General features: G+C 40.4%; 1 long non-coding RNA gene across 1 annotated transcript; it reads right to left on the bottom strand.

Moving 5' to 3' along the window:
- Positions 1-3,639: 3,639 nt before the first annotated feature.
- On the bottom strand, positions 3,640-11,948 carry LOC135453482 (uncharacterized). Its single transcript, XR_010441870.1, has 2 exons — positions 11,878-11,948; positions 3,640-4,003 (listed from the first exon to the last, which is right to left on the bottom strand). It is a non-coding gene; the product is annotated as an uncharacterized LOC135453482 (long non-coding RNA).
- Positions 11,949-13,019: the final 1,071 nt, after the last annotated feature.

Below are 13,019 nucleotides of genomic sequence, written 5' to 3'. Positions count from 1 at the left end.
TGGGGTTTTTTTATGTGGTTGGTTTGTTGTTTCTTTGGGGGGTTGGTGGATTTTTGTTTGTTTGTATTAAAAGGCATATGGATGCCTTCCGGCTCCACAAAACAATAGCAAGCTCTTCATTAAACACTTGTTTTCACAAGCAAGCTTAAAACACCCTGAATCAAGGCAGATGTTCTTGAACTAAGATACTTTTGGAAATCAACTCTGTGCCTCAGAGCACTAAGCAGAGTCATACTTTCAGATATGGGCTCTGGAGTACCAGATCATCCCGAAGTCACCACCAGCACAGGGGAATGAACCACAGATTCAGCAATCTGCATTCATCTCGCTGAGACAGACAGAGAACCTCATTGTCTGACCCCCACCCACTGAATTCTCAGGGCCTTCTTCATCTGCTCTCCTCTCTTACCCGGTCCTGCTCCAAAACTGCCCACTTCACCTTCACATATTCCCTCATTAAACCTTTTAATAAATTCCATATGAACAAATCCTCACTTTACTCTTTATCACATCTTTTCCTCTTTGTCTTTCTGTAGCCCAAAAGTGCCATGGAACTTGCTCAGCATTCCTTTGTGTTTGTACAACATCTAAAACATGTCTCACAGAACCACTCTGGGGTTTCTCTGGTTGCTATGGATGTGGAACTAACAGCAAAAGGATTTAGGATGAACAAGTCTAATAAGAAAAATACACTCCAAAAATTACATCATACTGTCTAGACCCTTTGAACTCAATGGAATAGACTGATTGAAGTTATGTTTCTTCATTGGCTTATTTGACAAGGTAGGAAATCAAAATTTCCTCCCTGATGCACCTGACAAGACTCTATTGAACACTCAAGCTGAAACTCTACTGAGGTAGAAAATGAGGACAGGAAAGAAGATTCAAGATGGCTTGTGTAGTGAGGGAGGCTCATCAAGGTTTACAAATACCTAATTAGTACATTATAAACTGTTAATCCAGATGAATGCTACTATTTGGGCCTGATTTAAAAACTTGCATGAATTTACCAGTTTTCTGGCTTGTAAAGATCCATCCCTGTCAGATCCATCACCCACTGGCACAAGAACAACTTCAGCTGCTCTTCCTGGTCTGCATTTCCTCCCTCTATTGCAACTCAAAAACTTCTCTCTTACACGGTCTGGCAGAGATAATCCCAGGTATTTAACTTTACAGAGCAACACTGCACAAGGTAAGGGGGAAATACACAAAAGCTCATCACTACAAACAGAAACAAAATTTAAAAAAAACTTCAGAAGTCAAAAAGAGCAAGACTGCTATAGTAGCCATACATACATTCATTGACAAAATCATCTATTTTGTGCAAACAGAAAACAGACACACAGATCACTGCTTCTGCAAAACCAAAATGCTTACCTTGATAACTGCTACCAGCAGTTTATGCAAGTTAAAGTTTTCCACAGAGATGACAAGATTTCCTAAAATGAGGGGCATTACTAGAAAATCAGGGTCCACAAAGCAAACCCAGCATGCCTGTGGCTGAACCAGAACTCTGTGAAGCCACAATTCTGTGTGTGGAAGCACGTCCTGACAGCTGCACTTGCTGGTGGGTATGGTTTGATTTCACCACCTATTTCACAAACACCCACAAAAGGTTTTTTGCATATAAATATTCATAAGGTGCAAATTAGTGGTTTCACAGCTATTTCCCCTCTCTTTTCCTCCCACAGTCTGCTACAATAAAGCCTCATTTCACAGAATCACAGTTAAATGTAAGGAAGGTGTTCCCCTTGATCTACACTCAAGCGTATCACCCCTCGAGATTATTTAAAATACTGATTATTTAATTGTTTCTGATGCCTCTGAAGCAGGACATACATATGTTACTACTGACTTTCAGTGGGAGGAAATACTTGCAACTCTCAAAATATTTTGAAAAAAAGGTGGAGAGATGATCCCAATGGCCAGTTCAAAACCCTTGAGGTTAACAAAGGTATCACACAAACAGGTCCTTCTTGAAGTCAGCTATCTCATTAGCAGGAACTTCAGACAACATCCGAGTAGCAAATCACATTTGTTTGACAAAAAGAGAGGAGTAGCATGGTAATCATCGGTACATTGTGTGGAAGGAAAACAACAGAAAGTCTAGAGAAAAAACAAACCAAAACATAAACCCCACGCCCTTTTAAGCAAGTTACTTAAAGCAAACATCTATGAAGGTAACATAAAACATACAGGTCTCCCAAGTCCTGACTCCCACAAAGCCTCTGTATTTAAAAACAGTGATTTCTGTCCTACAATTTAGCTTTCTTAAAAGTTTATTTGGCCTAAAGAGCAGAGCTCATTAACTTAACACTGAAGTCAGAAAACTCACACAGGACAGATCACATGGTGAGGAAATCCATCCTGATCTCAGGGTTGAAGAAAGATCAGCTAGCACAGCTGCTGACACAGGTCACTCTAAGGATGGACACATAATGAAGAACACATACACAATATCCTCATCCTGAAGTCATTGCATACTTTCTTATAAATACTGCTAAGTTTTAGGAAAAAAAAAAGTTTCTCTTTAAAATGAAAAAGGAAGGTTTCAGTCCCAGACTCCTAAATGAATAGTATTTAAGTATTTCTTCAGAACGCTCAGGAGATGAATTCATAACATTTGCTGATACACAGTAAACACATGCATGGTTGCTGATTTGCTGACAGCACTGCTGTATTCCTTACAATAAAAAGATGAAAAGAATTCTGAAGGAAAATTCCACCTTGCAGTGCCGCCTCAGCCCTCAGGCAACACCTTGGAAGGTCAGAACCCCTGGGGATGGAGGCACTGAAAGAAACCTTCCCCAGACTGTCTGAACCTTGAGATGTTCTAGAGGACTGTGGTTTTTGGGTTTACATGCACTAGAGAAAATACAGCAGAACCTTTGCCTATTTTCCATTGTTTTGTTTTCTTCTCTTCCTCAACATTTGTTTTCTCCACCATCTGATGTCCTTACATATATAAGAAAAGTTAAATATTTACAGCAGTTCAGGCAGACACAGCAAATCCCTTTAACACTTCCCCTGGGAAATCCACCTCTGGTTCAGTTTTCAAGGAACCACAACACAAGCATTTCTTCCAATAAAGATCATGCTACAGTTCCACATTGAAATTAATTTCCCCCAATATCAAACCCAATGCCTGCATATACACAAACTCAATTTGCTGTCCTGTTCTATTCCAATAAATGGAGCTTCACCAATGGTTCTAAGCAGAAATGTCATCAGTGTTTGAGTGGTTGTTGGATATTATTTATTTGATGTGAAATGAGCACTGAATGAATTGGCAAATTAATCTGCAAATAACATTACTACCTTGAATAGATTTAAGCTACTTCATGTTAAACCAGGGGTTATTGTTATACGACTTTGATCACTGGCTAAATGTACAAAGCCTACAGTATACAGAGCATCAGAAATCATCTTTATAAAAATAAGATTAGCAAGTAATAAGAATAAGGTGGTTGCTGGAGATATGGTTGACATTTCATATTAAAGCCAGAAATTGTTATGAAATTGAGTTGAAACATGCTGTAACAGAGAAAAAGGTGATCATCAATAAATTTCATTTATGGGAGCACTCTGTTATTGACATTTTATAAAATCAGAAATCATGAGACTGCTGCTTTCCACAAGTTTGACTCAAAGATCATTTAATAGCATACTAAGAAAATAGAAGTAGGTGGAAGTTACAGTGAGTGAAGCATTTCTCATTCACCTTTTAAAATATTCTGGACTAATTCTTCCCCTCTTCTCACAGAGGTTTATGAATGTGCTTCGGGGACATGCATAACCATGTTCTTTCAGCCCCACTTGTCAGGGCAGGCACAAGGCAATAGGGCACAGAGGGAGAATGCTCTGAATGGTGAAGGTGTGGGACTGAAGGGGAAAAGAGGCTTGGGAGGAACCATCCAGCACCCAGCTCTCTCTGCTACTCTCTCTTCCAAACACCCTGAGTGCAGGAGCTCCCCATCACAGTTCAGAATTGAGCTGCAGCCCCCTGTGAGGTGCAAAGCAAAGCAGTGCAATAGTTCAGTCCAAAGTCAAATTTCTCTGTTGTTTCCTGGCCACGCAGACACAAAGCACAGCTCACCGCATTTTTCACCTGTTAGCTAAAGCACCAGTTAGGGTTCCTAATTGCTCATTTATTAAATACATCCTATGCCCATTTCAAACAGGGGGATATCCAAGAAAACATTGCTATCTACACAAAAGAATTCACTATTCAAACACATATTCTGAATGTCTTCACCCTTCTCATTGAAGTTTTAAAACTTTCACCCTTCCCAGCCTCTAATTTCCTTCCTTGCAGCATTCTGCAGTTGAGACATTTCCAGTATCCAAATGTTACATTTCATCTTTCTTAATCTATTCCAAATAGAATTTGTAATAAGTAACTCTGGATGGCAGATTTCTGAGGCAAACGCATCACTTCTGATTTAGCTTTTACCTCTTAATGTTCAAACTCCTGTCAAACACTTGTAAGTCAACACACACAGACTGTGCCTGCTGGAGTCTTATGTGAAAAAGGCTGATAACCATCATGCCAAGGCATTTCTTTCTTTGGGAGCATTTTTCATGCAGTTCTGAGGTAACTGGCTCATGCCCACCCATCAGCCTCACCACAGCTGCTGTCCCATAGAGGAAAGGATTCCCAGCCACAAATAGGGGCTGTGTGTTTCATTTGAATCACACAGTTGCTCCACTGGACAAAAGTAAATCAGTATCTTCACAAGTAAAATTGACTCAGCAGCATTTACAGCTTCATTACATATTTTATTTTTACATACATCCCCTGATAGGCCACTTAACTTGCACCTCCCCTTATCCCAGAAATATTTGAATAAATGTTTCCTTCAATAAAAATATTTGGAGCTTTTTATTTCTCCATTTTGCATGATAAATAGGTTCATAGATCATAATTAACTCTTTCATTCTTCTTGTACAGAACACACAATCATATTGATTCCCATAAGCTTTCCTTAGATGACTCTGTGACTACAACATAAACTTCGGCATATTATTTAACACACATACAGGACAAGAGTATGAGTTAGAACTTTTTATATTATTCACTGATGATCACATACTGAAGTGTAGCCCTATTTAAATAATTTATCAAAGAAAAAAATAACTTATAAAATTAATAGTGGCTTTAAAAGGTTAATTCACCACATCACACATAGGGAAAATAAGTATTCAGCTTAATGTACATTAGAAAACCTTCTTTTTTTTTTTTTGGATGCCAGGTTTATTTCGCTGTTTTGCATTCTACCTTATGACACAGGGAAGCAGATGAGGGGTGCAGGCAGAACTGCAGTGACTGAGCTGCTCACCCACCACCCTGCCAGGGCAGCAAACACAGCAGAGCCCTTCTCCACCAGCCACAGAATCTCCCTTCTGGTTTTGCATCAGGACTGTGCCATGCTCTGGGACATCAAATTTTCCTTTACACATCTTCAGAAAGCTCCTGTGTAATTCTAGCTGTTTGATACCATCAGAACTTGGCCCTTCTTTTATGACAAACTAATCACAAAAAGAGTTTTCACGTATAAATTGTAAAGCAGTCTGCAGGAATTTAGCTGTAAAAGAGACAGGAGGCTTTTGTGGCACAGCTGAAAGGTTGTGAAAAATAAATTATAGGAGAAACATTTTTAATAGACATGCTTAATGTTTTTATTGGTGAGAATGCTGAAGTGGCTGCCAATTCAACTTTGCATCTAAATTGTCAAGCATAATTGCTTGTATATGTGACATAATAAAAATCTCCATTGTAAAAGTCTTAAGAACACTAAGTAATGTAACACTGGCTTTTAGAGCATTAAAAAGGAATAATAGACTTGTGTCCAGTTATTGTATTTAGAGAAATGCAGAAAACCCATTAGATTTCAAAGACAGACAAATTGTTAAATGGCTTTTGTCACTTTGATCTGCACAAAAGACAGAAATCATTTCTTGGGAACATTTTCAATTTAAACTTGTCTCCTTAAAATATGCTTTTCAAAGTGTGCATTAAAATAAAAGCTATATTCAAATGCAAACACTCAACTAATAATTTCTCCATGTTGATAATTGTATTAATCGGGTAGCAATCTGTGCATCTGTGATATTGCTGTGACCTCTTCAGCTGAAAGCAACTTCTAACAGGCACTCTGAAAATTCAAGAGTCATTGACTTGAGTGCAAGAATTTTCTATTTACAAAGAAACGTGTTCAGCTGGTAAACAGGAAAAAAGAACTCAAGATAATCTGACAGATAAAGCAAACCAACTAGAATCAATTGAGGCATAATAAGAAAATGGAGCAGTATAAACAATTTAAATGGTTCTCCTGCTGCCACAACCAGTTCAAGATGAAAGCTTAACTTTTTTCCTTAAGAAGAGCCAAGTCCTTCCCAACACTTTCAGTGTAACCCCAGCACATCTGGAACTCAGGAAGGGCTGAGTCTGTTTCCAAGGGGAGAGTCTGGCAAAACCGAAACTGCCACAAATATACTGGAAAAAAACTCTGGAAGGTAATGCCAGTGTTTAAAGAAAAATAACAAAGGGAAAAACAGATTAGAAAGTGTGAAGGTTATGGTGGAGATTGAAGCTTATTTAATATAATCTTTACCAAAGGCAAGATCCCCTTTGAGAATCCCAAGAAAAAGGACAAGGACTAAGACATGGATGATGTCCTCACTTGTGTTTCTAAACTAGAAATCAACATAAGGGACAGTAGGTAAAAATAAAAGAAATTTCTCTTTTTTTTAAGTGAAAGAAAAAGCTGCTGAAGAAGCAGACAGCAAGAAAAGGATAGCTTCATACTTCATCCAACTTCGAAAATACAGCCTGATTTAAGCATTTCATTTATATTAGCCCTTTGGAAAATAAATCCCACATGTCAGCCTTTATGTCTTCCACAGACAATAATCCATTCCTCATAAAAACAAATCATCTCCTCATGGCATACAGAGCTATGACATCATTTTGCAAAGCAGTATTGTATCTGCAAGTAACTGCCACACAACACAACACGTCCTCAGCAGCTCTTCTTTGAAAAGAAAGAGAGCACAAGACTCTCAAAACCCAATATTGGAGAATGTAACTTCGTTTCCTTGGGAAGCAAATCCAAGGAAGTTACATCAGACTGCCGGTATCAGTGCAAGAGCTCACCTACATCTAGACTGCCCATGACTCCTTTTCTTCTGCAAAAATAAAGATATGAAGAAATCAGCTATCTGATTGATTACAAAATCACATGCTTATAAAGACAACAGCCACTCCTAATTGAGATGAAACTAGAGAAAAAGGAGCTATTATTCACTAAACCATGCCCACCTTCAGGAGCTTTTGCTTTTAAATCCTGATCTGGTACCAACTTCTACTTAGAACCAAATTTGGAGACCTAAATTAAGACAGAATTCAAGAACAGCTGCAACAAGCGGTATTCAAGAGCAATTTTTTTTAATTATAAGAATATATAAATAGAAATTAAACATACATAAGAACTGCCTTCTGGACACTACTGGACTGTGCCATCAGTTTATTACTTGTTTATCTATATTGTCTTAGTCTTAGAAAGAGCTGATCATCCCTCCCCTCTGTGCCAGCTATTATCATCAAATCCTAACAGCTCATCTCCTCTCCTGTCTCTGCATTTGATTTCCTACTTCCTTCAAGTGCTATCATCTTCCCACCAAAGGAGAAGGGAAAAAAGAGAAAGAAATAATCAATACAAGGTTCAGGTTTGAAGCAGGGCATCACAGCATCTCAGTGGCCAGACTGGACAGGGATGCAGTTTGAGGGATTCACAGACACAGTGGACCAGCTGTGCCTCTGCCACAGAAAAAAGCCAAAGCACCTCACTCATCACCGGGCAGATGGGCTCAATTTGAAACCTCTGTGGCTGTGTTCATCTTTAAGTTCACACCTTGAATTCCAGCACACTTTAAAAAAAAAAAAAAAAAAAAAAAAAGGCTGATAAAAACTGAAAGGAGCTGTGAAACTCTTCCCTATGCCCTAATGTCTAAAAATCTAACACAAAAAACACAAAAGTTTGGGCAGTGCCACCCTGCCCCACAGCCCCTCGTTGCTGGTGCCCTTGGCCCATCATTGTTCCCTCAGCAGGGGAAACATTTCCTTCCCTTAGGCAGACCTCAAAAGCCTCAGAGATTCTCCCTGCCTGTCCTCACCCAACTGTTGCCTTTTCCAGCCTCCTTTACATCCAGTACAGGAAGTCCTGGCCTTGAGTTTTACAGTTTAAATATTTGAACAGAGGTATTGTATTCTCTTAACACTCATAACTTCTATTCCCAACCTGTGTCTATCATACTTTGCTCATTAATAGGCTCTGGTGATTTGCATGTCCTGGTTCTGATTGAAAGCTAAAAAACTTCATGAGGAAAAGAATTTTAAAGTTGTAGAGCACAGTTAAAGCCATAAAACCTATCAATACATAATTCTACAAATGGCAACTTTCTCAAAGCTGGCCTCATTAACAATTTCATCCTTTCAAAATACCTGTTTGCCCAAAACCTGACCAAGCCATGTCTTTTTCCTCATAGTTATTTAAATCCCAGCCCCTTGTCACTATGCTCTACAGGACAAAAAAAAAAAAACCAAACCAAAACAAAAACCAAAATAAAAAAACTAAACCAACCCAATCAAACAACCCCCCAAAAAACCCCAAAAGAAACACTGTGACAAAATGTGAGAACTACGTATTTCAGGAAATATCATGTTATTTCCTAGAACTATTCATTGCCCTGGGTTGATTCCTCAGCTGGCATCAGGAAAAGGCTCCCAGCACCTAACACAACAGGTTTCTCCCTGGAATTATTTTTGTGCAAAGTCTTTATATTTCCAGAACTATGCAAAGAACTTCAAGTCCATCTTTCCTTTGCTCAGCAGAGACAGTGCCTTCTAATTAAAATCAGAGATAGTGCAAAAATCTACTTACACGTGGCAATAAACCTCTATCTCTATGACACCCAAACAAGGGAGTACTGGACTAAAAGGAGAATTTCCCATTCTTCTAATAAGAAAAATATTATGAACTTCAAATTTTGCATGACAACATGGCATCTAGCATCAGTTACATATGTGACTAAAGTGTTCTGAATGAAATAAATATGTGACACATCCTGCTAAATGGTTTAGGGCCATTAGGGGACTGTAAAGGAAGAGCAGCCTGTTCTCCAGCAGCAGACATGGCAAGCACCCCCTTCTTGTGTTAAATAATGCCCTAGAGAACTGCAGAAGACAAAGAAAATCAAGATTTTAACTGGAACAGACAAAGAAATAATGAAAATGAACTCAGACACTTACAAAGCAGAATTGAACAGATAGGGAAATAAAACAGAAAGAGGAAATTCAAAATTATCATGCACGGCACCTCCGGATAACTGAGCATTTAAGTGCTATCCTGATGAGCAGAAGCTTCATTAATCTTTGCTGACAAGTGACTTGCAAGAAACAAAGTTGCGGCAATGTTTCTGTTACTAAAGGAAACTTCCATGTACAGGAGTAGCTGCAACTACACCAATATGGTAAAACCCACCAAGAACACAATAAAACTGCTTTAAGGAATTGCAAACATAACTCTCTCTCCTGCAATATCATTTTCCCAGTGCTAAGCTCTATGGGGCATGCCATCAAAAGGAGCAGAGCTGCTGTGAACCTGCATCTTTTGTCTGCCCCTCCATTGGGGTCTGTTGGACCTTTTAATAAAGCATTCTCCTCCCTCACAATGCATGTGCTGGTCCAAAATCACAAAAGATTTTTTTATTATTTTCAATCAGGAAAGACACTAACCTATGCTCTGGAATGGTTTTCTACCTTGACACTTTGTCCTCCCCTAGGGGAGCACGTGGAGGATGGGGCTGTGAGAGCAGCAGGGAAAGGCCTGAGGAAACCTTGGTGGAAACCTTGGAAACTTGGAGGGAGACTGCCTCTTAACCTTCCTCCCCCATAAAACACATCAGGTGGTTTTACAGCAAAACCTTCAGCCTGCTCTGAATGCCTGGGCTTCTCCTTGAACTCATCACCAGTGGGAAGGAGGAGCAGAGGACAGGGTGATAAAGATAATCTGGTTCAGACAACAAGGCCAAAAATAGCTCCATGCTCTTTTTTCCTGTGACAAAGGAACAATCTGACTGTAAAATTCTGAGAAAATGGGTAAACTCCATAGCTGAGTCATTAAAAGGTGTCTCACACTTAATTCTATGTCAGAGGCAAAGTTCTTTTGGACAAAGCACTCGGCTTATGCCATAAACAAAAGCAGGAACCAGCCTCTCCCCTATGCAACAAAGGGACAAAAAGGAAAAGATTTCTTTCATGGGAATGCACACAATTTTATAGGGGTGACACTTGTTATGAACAAAAATTCGGTTAATATTTTTTTTGTGAGAAAGAGTTACAGGGACGCAGCCAGATCTCTGTCTCTGCCAGGGTTCTTCGTGCTTTGTTATTGTAATTACGGGTCGTTGTTGTTAATAGTTGTTTTTGTCTTAGTAAAAGCCCTGGCTGGGGCGAGGTAATGGCCCTTCTCGGGGACCTTCCCAAACAGTGAGGAGAAGAGACCTGGAGGGGGGGGTTATGCAAAGTGACTCCAGGACCAGCATGCTGTGGGGGACTACAGCTCCAAATGCACAGAGAAAACCCCAAAAACAACGAGCCAAAAAAGAGTTAAGAGACTAAAGTGATGTCTGGACATGAGGATCAGATTGCTGAGCCTGCAGAGATGTGGAGTCCCTCTCGCCCTGACCATGGGAGTCACCCCTGCGGTGAGACTGGGCCAATGAGGCTGAGAGGACAAACATCTGACAAGGACATCATGCCCTAAAGGCTCCCACGAGGACCGGATCCCCGGCTCTGCCCCTGGTGGACAGAGCTGCACATGTCCTCCCCTCCTCTGAGTCACCCTGGGAGACGCGACGGGGACTGCAGCCCTGCCGAGCCGCCCAATCCTGAGCTGATCGCTTTTAATAAAGGCATTAAAAAGGAGAAGAAGTCTCCTGGCCCTGTTTATTTCAACACTGATTTGTGGGAAAGCTTATCTGTTTTCTTGCTTCTTCCAAAGAAAGTTCGTTTTCTTGCCTTTGAGCCATCTCCTTGCTATCAGAGGAACAGGGACCCAAAGGAGAAAGCAGAGTCCTGCCCAGAGACAAGAGGAGCCAAGATTTTATCAGAAATGGACCCTTTTTCAGAATTTTGAGACTTTTGGGACCTGTACAGATGTGGGTTCTCATTTTTATTATTGCAGTGAGAGTATTCCCTTATGAGAAGCCTTCTGAGCTTCAAGCCACCTCTTGTTTTCATTAAATGGACCTTCCCTCCTCAATGTGCACCTCAGAGAAGGTAAATCTGATATCCACAGTCCTTAATGAGGTGACAGGATTTTCTCTTCTGAAAAGGAGATGCTCTGTCAATCCTATTTTGGGTCACTCCTTTGGTAACTAGAAGTTAAGACAGCCTGAATATATTCCTGTCCCTTTTTCCTTCATGACTCCTAAAAGCAGAAACAAGGGACAGATTTCCTGCATCAAGTGCCCTTACTCCTTAAAATTCGAGGTAATTTTTGTTTCTCCGGCTCAAGCTTCTTTTTTAGGAGACAAATCCTACATCCCAAAGAATCACACCTAGAACAGTATAGCAACAGGCCAATTTCCCCATGCTTGCCCCTCATAAATCATGAAAGTTTGTTTTACATTAAAGTTACAAATGCAATAGCAATTCCTACTCTATATGCCATAGATCTTATACATCAGGTCAAAACAGAAACAACCTGGAGAGCAGGAATGTCACAGCAAATATCACAGTGGAGGCAGCCAGGATACACAGAGTGTCACCACGCAATATCAGAAGGCTTCAACCCGTAAAAAGTAATACCTTACCTTATCGGGAGACTTCAGGTATTTATCCATACAGAGTAACACCATGCCTCTTCAGAAGGCTGCAAGCATCTGCCCTTCTTGTTGTTCAGCCCATCCTTTTATCCCCTCCTGTTGATGCCCTGCACCTGAGTGCCCTCTGCTCCCCGTGTGATTGGTCAGTGCCCCTGGGCACTCCACGCCTCGTTATCTCCAATATCATTCACCTGAGCACACAGCTGTAGACAATGAGGGATGAGGCTGGGCCCCAGCCCCAATCACCACAAACTTTGTGCCTACTTAGCCTGAGTTCTATCTTGGCATAAACCCCAACACTTAGTGGTTTTGCAGACAACTGGGAAAGGGAGAAGCTACAGAAGACTCAGTTTTTTTTTTTTTTTAATAAAATCAAAAGACAACAAACCTTCAAATTGAGACACAGGGTAACAACATTGTCCACAGAGAGAAGAAACAAGAGCTGCTGGCACCCATCCATTGCTACTTTCTTATGCTCTGACCATTTTAACCTCACCAGGACTGCAGTCCAACTGCGATCACAAGCAGCAGGACAGGGTGCCCATCTCAAGGGAGGAAAAAATCAGCCTCTTAATACACCCAAAAAAGTGCTTGAACAAAATATAGGTTTTCCTCCTTATAATTATAGATTTTTACTTTGTAAAAAGCAAGGTCAGAATTGTGGGTGTTGGTTTAGAGGAAAAGCATCTAATTGGAACATATTTTTCATTGAATTAAGTACAAGGCAGAGAAGTTCATTTAATTCAATAAATGCAGCAATAAAGAGAGCTCCAAGTATCAGATCTTCGTAGCAGCAGTGTTTAGGTTCACCCTTCACATTAGCAGCTGGAAGACAAATCAATCACAAACTGAGAAACACTTGAGCAGGGCTGACTCCAGGAAACCCAGGGCAGCAGCACAAACACACGCTACACATTCTGCAAGGTTAAATTAATGTGAAGTAAATTCCTCAAGTTATGTAAATAAATTATAGCAATGTTGCCTGACAGCTCGCATTAAGTGAGATTAATTCAGCAAACATAAAATATGCAGGGGACTCAACACGCTCACATATATCCCTGTTCATCTGAGGGCAAGCAGGCAAAGCTGCGGGGCCAGGGGAGCCCCAGCAGGGAGAGGGCAGAGCTGGG

Source organism: Zonotrichia leucophrys, chromosome 13 (assembly GCF_028769735.1).
Source record: "Zonotrichia leucophrys gambelii isolate GWCS_2022_RI chromosome 13, RI_Zleu_2.0, whole genome shotgun sequence".
Classification (NCBI taxonomy): domain Eukaryota; kingdom Metazoa; phylum Chordata; class Aves; order Passeriformes; family Passerellidae; genus Zonotrichia; species Zonotrichia leucophrys.
This window is presented reverse-complemented; position numbering and strand designations above follow the sequence as displayed.